The sequence below is a fragment of the Athene noctua genome, chromosome 1 (genome assembly GCF_965140245.1).
Source record: "Athene noctua chromosome 1, bAthNoc1.hap1.1, whole genome shotgun sequence".
In the NCBI taxonomy this organism is placed as follows: Eukaryota; Metazoa; Chordata; class Aves; order Strigiformes; family Strigidae; genus Athene; species Athene noctua.
The window spans coordinates 98,068,640-98,081,169 of NC_134037.1; the positions used below are offsets into that span (position 1 = coordinate 98,068,640).

At 43.8% G+C, this 12,530-nt stretch overlaps 1 protein-coding gene across 1 annotated transcript in view; it reads right to left on the reverse strand.

The window, feature by feature from the left end:
• The window catches only part of TTC7A (tetratricopeptide repeat domain 7A), a 210,366-nt gene that overhangs the window by 13,596 nt on the left and 184,240 nt on the right, over positions 1 to 12,530 (reverse strand). The window lies entirely within an intron of this gene.

The window sequence follows — 12,530 nt, forward strand, 5'->3', positions numbered from 1 at the left end:
TTTAGCGCATAAAGGATTTGGGACAGCTTTTGGAAATGCTGGTTGAGGAAAGGAATGAAGTCTGAATGCTGTAGTGAACTTGATCCTTTCCTTGCTTGTAGCGGTGTTAATTGGGTCTGGCTTCACTGTGGTCAGCAGAGTGGTAACTACAGAGCCGGTGAGAGGGGAGAGGAGCCCCAAGCACATGCTCCCTGCCTGCTGGTTGGTGGGACACAGAACAACCCGGTGAGCTGCTGTAGAACAACCCAGTAAGCTGCTGTCCTTCCTACTAAGTGTCCCTGGCTCAACTTAGTTTTCTAGGAAAGGTCTTAAGTAAGATCCTGATTCTGAAGTCCTCCCACCCCCCTGACTTGCTCCGTTGTGGAGAAGTCAGTAGCTTACGTGCTTATGTCTTCCCACCAACACATCAGCTATTGTCCATTGAAGACAGCTCTTGACTTGTGTCAGGTTAAGGGCTGGCCTTTGCTCTCAGGTTACCTTTACTGCAAACAGATCTGCGGTGCCTGATTTAATGAGTCTCTGTGAGAAGTGGTTACACTGTCCTCTCCTTCCCTGAATTAAAGGAAAAGGCTGATGAATAACTCAAACCTGCAACCTGATCTTCAGGGGGTTTTGCCACCAATTATGTTTCTGCTGGTGTAACCCTGGGGTTTCCCTTGGAGTAGGTGAGGTGGTTCTGCTGTTCCCTCATCTCCCCTTTGAAAACAAATCTCATGATCTTTGATACTGGTATTCCTCCTGTGTCATGAAAAGGCAGACTCTGATGGGTTTAAAATAAAGAGGTTTCTATATAAAATTGTAGCCTCAGCAGAAATCGATCGAGATCAGTACCTGTGAACTTGGTACATTCAACCTCCTTGTTTTGCTGTTTGTCTGGACGCGGCTCCCATTGTACTGATGTGGCTGCCTGGTAGGTAGCAGGGGATGCATGGCTGAGTTTTCTTTATAGTTGCTTTAAAATATTTATCTGCAGGAGAATAATGGGAGAGCTGTGTTTCCTCTTGTCGTCAGAATTTCAAAAAGGATTTTAATCCCCTGTGCTTCTGCTCACGGAACCCTGACAGAAGTAAGTGGTTTGATCCTGCTGGCACAGGACCACCTGTCCTTCTTTCCCTCTGCCCCTAACAGGGATATACTGGCCTTCCTGGACTGAGAGCATATCAGGAAAATATGTTTTGGAAACTCAGCTGAATCTGCTTTTCTGAGCTATAGGATACAATCTGTGAGATCCAATGGGGGGTCCTGTTCCTTATCCTCTTTTTTCTATTCCTTCACTCCCCCTTTTAATTGGTGAGAAAGTGGGTAAAGCTGGAGGATGTACCATTCTGACTCCAGTGTGAGATGTAGGTGTGCAGCACATCCCAGAACTGAGCACTGATTTCACTCTTGCCAGCATAGCCATTAATATGAACGTGTCTCAGGATGATATAAACCTGACTGCAGCTTCTGTTCTAAGTGCTTACGGCTTATGAAGGGTCTCAAATGAATCGTTTAAAACCTGGATTAAAACCTTAAAAGCTGCTGAAAGTCTGGTATAGTGCTCAGTTTTAAGTAAGTCAGCTCTGAGATTATACCATTTGTAATAGGGCTGTCCACAGGGACTGCCTTAACATGCTGTCTGCTCATGACTGTTTAGTGCATCATATGTCCTCTAGTTTGAAGGTCTTCTCTTCCTTTGCTGTAGCTGTGACCAGGCATTAAGAGTTTTATTTTGTCTTTGGAAGTACCTTGCACCACAGCAGCCAGAGCATCAGTGTGCCTGGCCTTTGCATTAATGATGGTGTTACAGGCTATGTGCTAACAAAGATAAGGATTGTGTAGGGTAGCTTCTCAAACTGTGGCCCTTTTGGAAGGTGCAAGCACTGCTGTGGTGCACAGGGGACAGGGGGCGTGCAGAGGGGAGAAGCACAGCCCTCTGTGTGTTGCTACGTTGTGATGTGGCACCTGTGTTTTCTTACATGTGAGAGATGGGGCTGCAACCTGCCTCCCTGCACACCAAAACTGGTCGTTTCACAGCTGCCACCTCTCTTTATCCAATGCATTTCACTCTAGCTCTAGGCAGGAAAGTGGATCTTCTCCTCTGAGCCCAGACATGAAGTGAAATTCATCTCTTCCTGTTTTATAAAACAAATTCTGCAAAGGAAAGAATTCTTTAGCTGCAGAAGGCCACTGTGAGCTCTCCACAGGACACACCTTGAGAAGCACAGTCACCAGCTGCCGGGGCTCAGGGGTACAAGGAGGTGAGAATGGTCTATATGCTCCCCCGTCTTTCCCAGGCCCAGTTATCATATAGATGTTTTACATTTACATTCTGGCTTACAGTGGTAAAGTACAGCCTGGTGACTGGCAGGGAAAAAAATTCCTCTGTAATGTAACCGAGAAGTATAGCCTTGCACTGTCCACTGCAAGCCAGTTTGAGGTACAATACTGGTGTTAAGCTTTACCCTGTTAACAGCTTGATGGAACAGCTGGGTTGATAGATACCAAGATATTATGCTTAAGTCATGTTTAAGGCAATGTGGGTTGTTTTTTTTTCAGAACAGGGCTCTTCATTAGTATGCGCACACGTAGCAGTGTGTCAGGGGAACACCTAAGGCTCGCTCCTCTCCACGTGGGAGGAGCAGCCACAGAACCGCATCACGCTGAGTCCTGCTGGGTGCTCGTCCCTCTGCAGCCTACTTGGTATGCAAAGATACCTTTTCTGCAGTGAAAAGGCTTTGATTCACCCGGGTTGAGATCAGTTTATTAGCATTGCAAAAACGCTAAGAGCCTACACAGCTGATAACCTTGTGCTCAGTTTGATCGTCTGCTACATATGTGATCCTAGCAGAGATAATTTGGAAAGGTGTGTTTATTGCTTTGCACTTAGAAGATATGGATATGCCTGGCAGTTTCACAAACATGTCCTTGGTTAAAGTCTGTTGCTAAGCAATATTTAAAGATAAGGAATATATACAAATCCCCGAATGCTCAATTTTTAGAGCTTTAGGCACTCATAGGGGAGAGGTAAAGCAACATCCTGCTTTTGTCCAGAGCACCCAAAAGAAATGTTAATCTTTGTTTGCCTGGGAACAGCATTAAATTGTAAGGATCTGCAGTATGTTCCCCCTCCTGCAGCCAGCTGCAGTGCACGGCAGAATAAGCAGGTCGGATGAATAACCAGCTGTACTCCCAATCTGAGGTGACAAAGTACAGAAAAAGGACAATTCCTTCTACCCGTGCCTTTATTTAAGGCAGACTTCTGCACAGGGAGAAGACAGGGAGGGAGCCAGAGCCTTTCACTTCTTATCCCTCTTTATGCTTCTGTGCATGCCATCTGTGTGGCCCCTGTAGCTAGAGGTCACCTTGGTAGCATGTCTGTCACCCACGTCACCTTGCGCCCGTCAGCCGGTGAGTCACTTCATCAGCAAAGGGGACCTCTCCAGCGGCAGTTCTCTGCTGCTCTCATGGATCTCATGGATCACATCGCAGACTTGGGCTGATTTCATCTAAAATTAAACCTGCTTCTGCATTCTTCCTCTGCCCCGTAGCTTTAAGTCACCCAGTTTCCACTTATGCCCCTTGAACAGTTTTCTTTGCTTTACGTCCTGCCTTCAGTGGATCCAAACAATGCTGTGGGGACAGAAGGCAAACCCCATCCCTGTGTCTCAGAAGTCTCATAGAAAATCTGCTTGTCTTCTGCTCTCCCCATTTCTCCAGTGCATGTGAGGGAAAAGCTGGTAACTGCAGGAGCTTGGCAACAGTGGTGGGCTTGAGCTGAACTGACACATAGGGTGCAAATAGAGTCATAAAGTATATGTGGCAGTGTGATGCATATTAGAGTGATTTGCAGGGTAATGTTTCCCTGACTATATTTTTAGTAACTGAGAGAAGTGATCTTCCCACCTTAGCTGTGGGCACATTACAACGCCCACCGAAGAGGCTGTCAGAAGCTGGATGTAGTGCTGGCTCCAGAAGACCTCAAAGCCTGGGTCTGCAAGGGCCCCGTCCCTGCTCTGCGTGGCCGGTCTGCACCCTGCAACTCTGCTCCGTGCGGAGGCCCTGTGCCGTAAACCCATGAGCGAGCACATGCTGTCTCCTGTTCCCTGGCTCTCAGTGGCATATATAAAAACATGCCCAAGAAAGGACTATGTTCCCTCGGGAATAAGGAAGGACCAGCCTGGCTAAAATGAGAGGAGAAAGTTTTATATCCATGTAGTTGCTAACTCTTTATTTGGAAAAACAGAACTGTATGTCTGGTGCTTCTTGGACCTTTGGCTTAATATTAAAATGACCTTCACACAAACCTTCTCCAGCTTCTTCTCAGAGGGTAAGACAGAAGTTACAGTTTTCTTTTCATCCACTCTTTCTTGAGAGCAGAGGCTTAAAAACTGGGCTGCAGCTGCCTTCTCTAGTGATGCCACAAATGAGGCAACTGCATTTGAGCTCAGGAGATTTTAACCCCTTTGTCTGCAGGGTGGGTCACTGGAATGCCAGCTGGCAAGAGCTGCAGTGAGCTTCCCTGCAGCATGTCCCAGAGCAGGTGAGGGATCTTCCTTCTCACCTGCTCTTTCCAGTCTGAGAGCTCTGAATCTCTGGCCATGGGATTGCCTCCTCCTCTCCTTCCTCCCTACATGCTAGCACAGAAGGTGTGTGTTGGGGTGACAGGGACTGGAAAGAAGGAAAAGAAGCTCTTTTCTTTTGGTATATCTACATAGTTCCTCCAAAGCCTGCTGCCAGACACTGGTGACACCATTTTCAGCCCGTGGCCTTGATTTGCAAGTTTGTCTTTCATAGAATTACAGCATGGTTGAGGTTTGAAGGCACCTCTAGAAACTACCTAGTCCAACTCCCTTCCCCAATCCAGGTCAACCAGAGCAGGTTGCTGATCTGATGGGATTTTGTCTATTTCCAAGGGTGTATGCCCCACAACCTCTCCAGGGAAACCCATTCCTGTGCTTGACAACCCTCCCTGAAAGAAATTTGGTTTGATGTTTCAATGGAATTTCTTGTATTTCACGACCACCAACAACATACCCTTGTCTGGGCTGGGACAGGAGTTCCTGCCTTCCGGTATCTGCCCAGAGAAGGCAGGTGCCTTCCTTCATATGCTGTTCCTGAACGGTACATTTGTTCCCATGTCAACCAGCTACTCTCCTCTCTTCCAAGCAGAAGGAAGTAGCAGTATCTCCTCTTGGTTTCAAATAGATTTAAAAGTCTGCTTACATGTTTCTTACAAGTGTGTGAAGTCGTATGTGCAAAAAACCTATTTTGAAACACATGCTCATCTACTTAGTATGTACTTTACAGTCTGTGCTGATGGTGTTCTGGACCACCTTTGTGCTTTGCTGCCAGCGTGAATGAAGGCATCTTGAGATCATGCCCTACCTTTTCTGCAAGTTACTTTTTAATTGATAAGAATAGTGTTATCATATGGCCTTTGAAGCCCAAGAGCACAAATGCCTGGCCTTCTGTTAACAAACATGGTGAGAGCTTTCTTGCATATTCTCCTGGGAGGGTTTGATCACGGAAGCTACTTTTGTTATACCCAATTCCACTAAATACATCTTCAATTTTCCTGTCTCTTCCCCAAACGTTACATGTTAAGGAGCCTAGAATAACAGCTGCTGCCACTCATGTTAACTGAGAGGAGCACAAGACACTGAAGTGTCTAGTTTCTCATCACTTACGGGATGGATAAAAGTATCTGTTGTACTGACTAGTCCATCAAATATGAATGATGCAGATAGAGTGGCTGTTTACACACAGTGATCTATTTTAGTTAAATTGAAAACATACACAGGGGAGTGTTTCAGCTTTGTGGATAGAAAACACTGGAAATATTTTTTTTTTGTTTTGTCTTTTCCATTTGCCGGTTGCAATTAGCTCTCAGGGGTGCCCCGACTGCGGCTGGGAGAGGATGAGCTCTCTTCTTCTAGAATGAAGATTCAAAGAGTGTTAGTTATCCAATCAAACCTCATGAAATTGAGGACGAGGTGCTTGCCTCCCTTTATCATTCTAATTTTACTGGAATACTCAACTCTTTTGTACAGTGTTAACATAAGCATTTACAAAGCAGGTCCCTCTGGAGGATGACGGCAATTGTTTTGCTTAATGTTTAATGGCTTCCTCTCCCTCTGGACTCCGTGCCAGTGCATATTGTAATGAACAAGCTCTGGAAGAATATTAGAGACTCACTTCATCTATTAGGACACTCTACATCGAAATTTATTTTGCACCACCATGAATTATATAAACACACAAATTAAAGATACATATGAAATAACTGCTTGCAGAGAGCATTGTCTGCAGCAAACTCATTAGGAGAATGAATTACTCTGTAGAAAATCACTTAACCTTTGTGGATTTCCTGGTACTGTGTTTATTAATGCCCTTGCTTTGTTTTGAAGTAATATCTCTGCGTTATCTGAAAACATGCTCCAGATTTGAAAATTAATGTACAGCATTAAGGTTTCCCCTGAACATACTAATTATACAGAAAGCAAAAAGTGAGGTCTTGCTCTGCTCTCCCACATCTGTGTATAAAAGAGTATGGATGTGTCCCTCTGTGCAAAGACTTTCAAAACCAGACCCAAATGATACAGGGCTAAACTCCTTCAGAGAAGGAAAAGAAAAGAAAAATAAAGGGCTTTGGTTTCCATGGGCAAATGTTGCTTACAAGCAGAAAGCTTCACTGAATAGCCTTTATCAGGATTTGTCTGCAGTGGCTAACATTTTGCTGTGGAAAATATTTCTCCAACAGCAAATGGAGATGAGGGAAAATAGCAGACTAACTTTTTGGCAGAAGCTCTACTTCGGTTAGAAAAACAATGCTCAACATGTACATGTTTCTGTCAGGAAGACTGCTAGCAGGAATACGGCAACTCTAGTAATTTTGCAAGTAGTAAAAACAGGATATATCAGGAATAGCATGCTTGGTACAGAGTAACCCACACAGAAATGTGCTGCCACAGGAAGCTGTGTGTGTGTGGAGACCTGCACCAGCAGATATTTTCAGTGGCAAAGCATCGCTGAAGCTTTATATAGTATTTTTTGTGATAACAAAAGCTAGTGATTAGTCACTGAAAATTTCAAGTGACCTTGGTAACCCGACTTCTGACTTGTCTGTGGCAAGACGGTGGCCCGTCCTGTTTATTGGGAGAGCTGTGACCCAGGTGGCTGAGGAGAAGCTGTTGCAGGTGCATATCAGGGTGACTCACTTGCTGTCACGCTGCTGGCTGCATGGACATATGGGACTATGCAATGAAGGCAATGGGAAAATTTGGTTCGGTAGGTTTGAAGCCTGTAGCCTTATTTCAGGGACATAGTAATGGAAATGAAAGCGGGCAGTAACTGGTGCATATTGGAGCAGACTCATGTTCCTTGAATCTGTTGAATTTGGGTTTTGTGGGGTTTCTTGTTTCTGTGGCACAGAGTTGCTTCTGCCTTTGCTGACAAATCCAAGTCATTGTGTGCATGCTACATCATGCTTGTATCTTATATAGCTGTAATTATAACCCTGCGGAGTAAATCAGTAGAAAGCAAAGGTTATTGACTTCCACTGACACGTTCCAGGTGATATTGATACAAAGGGACTAAAACTTCAGCCTTGAGGGGAAGGCTTTAGCAAAAGGCTCCTTGGAAAAATCAAACCTATTGTATAAACCATGTCATCCTGAAATGAATTGACAGGTAATATTAACCTGACTGAAACTCCAGCCTCTTTACAGGTCCGAAGGAGCCCTGGCACTGCCTGAAAAGGCTGGCATCAGGGGGAGGGGGGGTGGGGGGGGGGGAAGTGGTCCTGAGGACAAGCATGCTCTAGCTGGTAGCATATCTGAGTCTTGCAATTACTTAACTGTAGAGCAAGAAGAAAAAAAAATTTGCTGCTTCTGCATATCTACTGCTTTATCCTTGTATGTTGTAAATTCGGTACGGAATAGCTGCTGGCAGGAGAAGAAGGGTTAGGTATGGAGGGAGTTGCAGATACTGCCCGTAAAGTAAGTAGAAGACCTGGACGGGAGCAGTGGGAGGAATCAATATGCTGGAGAAAGATCTGAATTCCTGCAACCTCTGTGCTCTGATGTTTCACTTCCACCTTAGAAAAGGAAACAGCTTGTAAGAAACTGCTGATTTAGAATGGTTATGTATCAACAGACTTCAGTCTCCTATGAATTACATGAACAGTCTTATTTATTACTGGAGGTTATAACAGGTTAACTCTGTGTATTGGGACCGTAATACAGTGTTTCACACATGAGCTGAACAACTGAAGTGTCTAGTCTGTGAAAGCTCCCCATCCAAACGCTTTAACTTGGAAAGACAAGTGAAACAAGGTTACTTATTTCTGGTGGAGCATTACAAGAACATACCTTGTAAGTATTTAGATTTTTCTCCTATAAGAGGAAAGGGAGGAGAAGATGATACTAACGTCACTCTTTTCTGTAAGAAAACCCTATGAATTCTAGAAATGTTCTTTCTAGTGAAACCAAAAAGCTCTGGTTTTGAAACTGGAGCCGGAGTACAATGATTCGTAAATTGAAACTAAAACATAACTTTGTATATCTTATCAGCATTATCTGATCACAAATAAGTATTTCCTAACTATAACAGCGGAATTCAACTCTTCAACAAAAATTCTTCCTGGATACTGAGCATCTCTTTATATTTTAGGTTTTGCATAATGAAGTTACAGGACCCACTGTATGTGGACAAATGTCTCTTTTGATAATAGGTTGCTACCCACATCTTTCCTTCATGTGGGATGATTGGAAGCACAGCTGCTTAGTTAGCATTTAAGTTTTCCTGATACAGTCATGAACATGAGTAACAATGTGCATACACAGATTTGAGAAAGTGGACAGACTGTCAAATCCATTGATCAAATGTTCAAAGAGATAAAAGTTGAAGGCATTTTTCAATGCTGTAAGACAGCTGTTAGTCTCTAATTCAATAGTGAATGGTGAGCAAAGGTGATGAATCCTCTAACTGCTCTTTTGCAAAATGTGCATACTCCTTGTTTTTAGAGATTACAGGATTTCTTTGTTATTCTTTAAAGTTTTTCAACATGCACATATTCTCATCTTCCACCTCACTCTCCTAAATGCAATCATATTTGTGTGTGATTGACCTAAGTAATCACCATGGTTTCCAATTCAATTCAGGTCCCCAAAGAGGTCTTTTAATTAAGAAGCTCTAATAGAATCTTGGAGAAAACTTCTAAGTCCCCAGGCTTCTGGCTGTGAGCTACAGATCCCAGGGGTGTCTGTGGCCAACTAGTACAGGACCCCCAACATGTCCTTTTTGGAGAGGTCATATCCTATGCAGAAATTTGCATAAGTAAATCTTACAGATGTAGACATCCCATGGAAAATACCTGGGGATCACAAAAAGTTGAAAAGCTCTGTCTGTAGTAGGCTGCTGTTGAGCAGTGGGTAGTCACTGAGCGTGTGGGGAGCTGGAAACAGGTGCACACAGAAATGCCCACGTGTGAAGCTCTGACCACTGTAAGATGAACAGTCTTACACTGTTCGTGTAAGGCACTCTCCACCAACCTCACAGACAGCTCAAGCTCTGCCGCAGCGGCAGCGCAGACTACAGGACTTCACTAGTGCTTTGCTATATGTAAAAGCGCTCTTGTTTTGGTAGCAAGACCCGAAATATTTCAGAACTAATTTTTACCCAGGGTGTGTTTGAGCCAGCCACGGACTTTAACCACCATCACCTGAATCGCAGATGTGTACATGGGTGGGATTTCCAAAAGTACTTGGGTCTGGTCTGTATTTATTTCAGTGGGGACAATCCCAGCTTGTGTGTGTGTATGTGTGTGGAGCAGTGTATGCTGATGTTTACTCACGCTCATATTAATCTCCAGGAAACAACTCGTGCTTGCTGGACTGGGGATGCAATGTTTGGTAATGTTGTGCAGAAGTACTTGAGAATGCTTTCACACCAGGAACTCCAGTATTAGCCATGTATGAGAATAAAACGTGGGACTGAAAAACACTTCTAAATTCTTTCGAGTATGGTATTTGCTGAAAAGCAAAGTCCTAGAAAACTGGAGCCACTTATAAACTTGAGATAACTTTGGTGAATAGTTCTTGGCTGGAAGACAAAATGGAAAATTTAAATGTTCTGTGTAGATTGTTTCAGGATTAAACATCTTGAATTTTTGTTTCAAAATGCTCTCCCTTCTGGCAATTCTTTCAAAACTTCTGGTCATATAAATCTGAGTTATTGAAGATACTACTTGAGGACTCCTGTCAGAACAATATTTTGTTGGTTTGGTTTTATTTTTTAAGCTCTTTATTTAGTTGAAAATCTCTGAAGTTTTCCTTTGGAATGTAGCTTGAAACAAATTTTTTTCAGTTTATTACTTCTCGGGTAGCTGGCTGAATGGAAAGTGCTTTTCAAATACCCAAGAGGGGATGACAGGAAAACAGAAGAAATTCATAAATAAGAGCTTCAGTTGTGATAAGTCTTCTCCCCTTGACACAGTAGCACTCCAAGGCTAGACCTGGACCACTTGTACAGAGGTACCTGTACCTTTCTGTATCTTGTAGTTGCACCAACATGTGTCTAATGTGGGCCACTCTGCTGATTTATGGAAGTCATATATACTGCATTAATATAATGAGTGGAAACTTCCCTTAGCTCTCCCTCCACAGAAGAAACCTGAAAAAAAGGGAGTTGAAGTAGGACTGCACCATGCTGTGACTAGGGCACGGTAGTCATGGGTGGGAGGCAGACTGCAGGAAGGAACCAAACCCGAGTCATAATAATTCAACCAGTTCTGTGCAGAAAACTGCCCCTCTCTGAGCTCAGACTTGGGTTTCCAATCTGGTGAAAAATGAGGATGAAATACCTCCCTTGCTACCCTTTGAAAAACACTTCTGTACCCTCCGAGGAGCTACAAGAACAGCATCATTGTAACTGGGAAATGAATTGCTCACTTGCTGGGCTTAGCAGCTTCCTGTTTTGGAAACCCGAGATACCATCTCAGATTTCTATTTGTTGTCAGCGTAGAAGAAGAGCCTCCAAGGCTGCAAAGCCTCTGGTGAGGCAGCGCTTCATTTGCTAATTGTCTCTGCCAGACAATGCCATTTACACTGAGCACAAAATCACCTCTAACCTCCACTGACCAGAAAATCATTATATCCTTGAACTCCCATCCTTCTGAAACAGTACGTGGCATTGCAAACTTGCGCTGCCTATGTCAGATCCTCTCACAGAACAACAAAATACAGGAATGTTTATTGCTGATTAATTCACAAACAGCCCTGCTCCCAGACCCAATTATCGTAAGCAACTGCATTATAAAAAAATGCCTGACTTTTCATACATAATGGAATGAATCTTCTGCTTTGAGGACCACCACGCTGTCCTTTGAGAGGCAACGAGAGCTGGGTGCAGGACTGGCAATTGCCGTAAGCATGCTGTATAAGGGGCTAAGGCCTGTGCTCTCAGGCTGGACTGTGGCTATGGCGCAGGGGAGAGGCAAAATTAAGGTTCAGAGAGGCCTGTAAGGCTTTTTTCCTCCATAATTCAACATTTACTTAACTTGTAGCACTGAGAAAAACTTTGGATCTTGCTCTTCAGTTGGTGGACCTGTGGGGATGTCTTTGGCGGTGAGATGTTGCTCTTCGTTTTGGAGACAACATAGCACAGGAAACTGGCCTGACAGCCACAGTTCAGTTACATGCTGTAGTGACTGCTAATGGCAACGGAATAAGACAGTCATACCTCAGTCTACTTTCTCTAACACCAGTCTTCAAAGATCAGTAGGTTATGTGTATTTTTCCTTTGCTTCAAAGACTGGTTCAGGCATATCTGACTGGCATGTGACATCTCCCAGGGAATGTGGTTAAACACAGACAAAGTCAACACCGCGGCTTTGGTGACTCCACAAAAACCTGACAGCCAGAGACTGTCATGGAAGTGAGTATATGGGCAGCAGCAACACATCTCATCTCTCCCCTTGCTGTTTATGGGACTGCTAAATATCTTGCCTTCACACGAGGCAAGAATATACTGTAGGTATCCGAGTTGGTTTTACCCATTCTGCAGCAGAAAGACGGAAGCAGAGGTATGAATCAATTATTAAAAACTATATAAATATATACTAAATTATTTAAAATGATGAAATTATTCTTAATGACCTTTCCAAGAGTCTCATGTCAAAATTACCACTGTAATATAACTTGGTTCTCTGCAAGGGAAGAAGTGATTCTGAATTAAGGGTGGAGAGTACCCAAATCATCTGGAGCTCCTCCAGCAAAAATGAGGGTCTAAAAGGTTTATTTCCATCCCATTTAAACAGAAAGGGAATATTAAACATCTGTGTGATGAAGCAAGGATAACAGGCAATGTACCAGCACTGGGTTGGAAGCAAAGCCTAGTGGTCTAGAGTAAGAAATTCTCCTGTTTTTATTGGGATTCAGTTCTATACCTCCAGTTGGGCTCCTGCTCAGAGGGGCTACGGCAGCCTTTTCCCACCCTCCATTCCTCACAGAAACCCCACACCACTGTTTCACTTCCTCTCTGTATCATGG